Genomic DNA, 3368 nt, shown 5'->3' on the forward strand with positions numbered 1-3368 from the left:
TCGTTAAATAACCAACTAAAGAAAAAAGAACTGAATTAAAATTTAGAGATGATATTAGACCATATTAACGAAGATACTGTGCTATTACTGTGTATACTAGAAAACAAATCTGTTATTTGCCTGGTGTGACCAGAGTTTCTATTGTGGAATTGTCCAGCAGATTTTTTAAGTTTATTTATTCACGCTTTAACATCTTAGGTCATATCATGTGCGCATAGGATTTTTGTGTATTTATCAGTAAGTGGTAACTATTGTTGTGTTGTGATCAATGTTGCCACTGACCATAAATAAAATGTATCAAATCTCACAGAAAATTGTACCAATAATTGTATCAAACTGTACTCTTTTGTTTAGCCTACTTAACATACAAAATTTACCAATCTCTTTCACACGCCCAACAAATTACGAATTCTGGGAAAAGGCTTTATTAATACATAACAGAAAGCTAACTTTTATTGTCCCTTTGCTTACTATATTTACAGCAATACGAGTCTTAAATTTGTTACATGGGTTGTACCCATTATTGTCTGATGGTGACTTAGATTTTTTAAAAATTGGTTTATTTTACAACACTTTGTCAACTGCTATGGTTATCTAGCGTCTGAGTGATGAAGGTGATAGATAATGCCAGCGATATGAGCCCAGGGTCCAACGCCGAAAGTTACGTAGCAATTGCTTCTAATGGGTTGATGGTAAACCCCGGGAAAACCTCAACTAGTCTCAACCAGAATTTGAACCGGGGCCCACTCGTTTCATGTCAGACATACTCCATGGTGGTGAACTTCGATTAATAAACAACAATACAAACCTATATTCAGGATAATAGTAAAGGAGAGTGTGGAAGGAAATGAAAAATTTAATCTTCCATGGTTACGTATGTTACACTCGGACTTTATTTACAATTCTATAATAATATGAAAATGATATAGGAAAAAAATCGGACATTATTCACCAAACACAGAGTAATTTATTCTCCATACAGCATATACGTACATCCTGTGAACTTCAGTAAATCACATAATATTTCATCTTAATTAGCTGCTATGTATGTTACAAAAAATGGACATGCGATCACAATGTAGTTTCTTTAAGATGTAACATTAGAATTTCAATATTTTTTTCTGGCAATGCCAAAGATCTTGTGCTTTAAACTGGCATAAAAAATATAAATCAGGAACCAAATTAAATAGATACATTTCTTTACATTACGTATGTTATACTAGACATTATGTATGTTACACTGTTCAACTGAATACACATTTATGATACCTAAATTATGTAATATTACATAAGGATGGCTGTTACAGTTATATTACAGGTATAAATAAACTTTAAGGTACTCTTAGGCATAAATAAAACAACAATAAAGTAAAAAAATCTCTTAATAAATATAAAAGTATTGTTTTTCAAACACATTAATTTCGCTTGAAATTCATAATAAACTCTTGTCCGAATGGTCTTCATTGTAGCTTGAGGCAAAATCTGGGGTATTCTTTCAAATTTTATATGAGAAAGAACCTCTTCATCAACAGTGAGAGTCTTCGTATGTTTTTACGGAACATACTCAGGCACATGATTTGAACTTCCAGCTCTACATCAACTACACAAAGCACAGATTAAAAGGGTGTATTTTTCTTAAATTGAGCTGCACAATCACCTGTGAAAATAGCTACTGAATTCAGGTTGGAGAATTCTGATTTTAACTTCAGCATCACTTCCTTCATACATGTCCTTCCCAAACAGAAAATTTATTATGGGAGGATCATTTCTTACTATAACAAAGGAATGAACGGTATATTGCAACCACACACAGCAAGTGGACAAACTTACTTGATCATGGCTCCAATGAGCAGCTTGAATTTCGTTGTTGATTAATTTCTCCTGATCTTTTACTGGGGCTGTTAGACATTACTTTTTTCACTTTGTTTACAGCTTTCCCTAAAGATTGAGGACACTTGTAACTTGAAGTTTTGTGAGGAATAGTAACACCCTTCTTCTGTGACTCAGCCTTTTTCTTTTCCCTCCATTTCCGTGCTCTATCAGCAGTCTGCAAATGCTTCTATTTCAATTTTTTGGAATCCATTGATCTATTTCTTTTTCTTTTCAGTTCCTCTCTTTTCTTTCCTCTATCTCTTTCTTTCGCCAAATATTTTTTTATGAAGTTCTTCATTTTGTTTCAATTTCTCCCTCCATTTTCTTACTCTTTCTGTTGAACTCACGTTGTCTACAATAAGATGAATTATTTCAGAAATAATATTTAAAAATCAGTATTATGTGACAGCAAAGTATTATTTCTCATATTAAGAACATAATCATAATAAATGTATAAATTGGTTTGAAGAATAGCATTTCTATAGAGGTTAGTAACATATAACAGAGAAGTGTTATGTATGTTACATAGTACTTTAATTCCTTATTTTTAAAAAGAAAAATATATAAAATGATTTTCCACTGTTACTAATTGTTTAAAAACACAAAGTTTCTCACTTTTGTTCAGCCTTTTAAAATTCTTATAGTCCTTTCTTGCATAAAATAAACTTTTTTCAAGTTTGTGTTACCGTATGTATGTTACATTCATTTTTAACCTCTGTAATCAGTTATTAATACTGATGTAGGGTATGTCAATTTACACTAGGCCTACATAGTAATACCACAGTCTAGTATATACAGTCACGAAGCTCAATACGTAGGGAATATGCATCCATAGATAGTTGCTAACCACTAGGATCGCTACTATTGCCTCATCACATACAATGCAAAACAGTACTGGCACATCTATTGTTCCTAGTACCCTTGTCAACTTAAGCTTCGTGACTGTATATACTAGACTGTGGTAATACACTGAGAGATTTGAAGGCAATAGGATTTATAAAAGTGACAAAAATTCTATAGTTATTCTTATTGCTAGGTACAGCATAATTGTTTAGTTCTAGTTGACACTATTTTATTTTGCATTCATGGTTACCGGTATTGATTATATTAGGTAGGCCTACTGATATTAACTTCAACAATACTTTTGGAAAATGCATGACCTATCTTGTGTAAACCAAGGCCTGTTACATATAAATCACTTTTGGCCTACATTTTATAAATCACTGTTACAATTACAGGAATATTTTCGAATGTTTTGTGAAACATATTTTATTGTAATTTGTAGCTACAAGATTTATTTCCTGTAAATTTGTACATTTGTAATTTGTACTTTCGTGAAATAGGCCCCTGGTGTCGCCAGTGGAGCTAAATCTTTGACCTTTGGCTGTAATGTGCATGAACTAGGTCTATCTGTGAATTCCTATGATCTATGTAGGCAATGTCTGAATGAAGAAACAGTTATTCAGTTATTGTTAAACAATTAAAAAAAAATAACT

The sequence above is a fragment of the Periplaneta americana genome, chromosome 5 (assembly GCF_040183065.1).
Source record: "Periplaneta americana isolate PAMFEO1 chromosome 5, P.americana_PAMFEO1_priV1, whole genome shotgun sequence".
Classification (NCBI taxonomy): Eukaryota; Metazoa; Arthropoda; class Insecta; order Blattodea; family Blattidae; genus Periplaneta; species Periplaneta americana.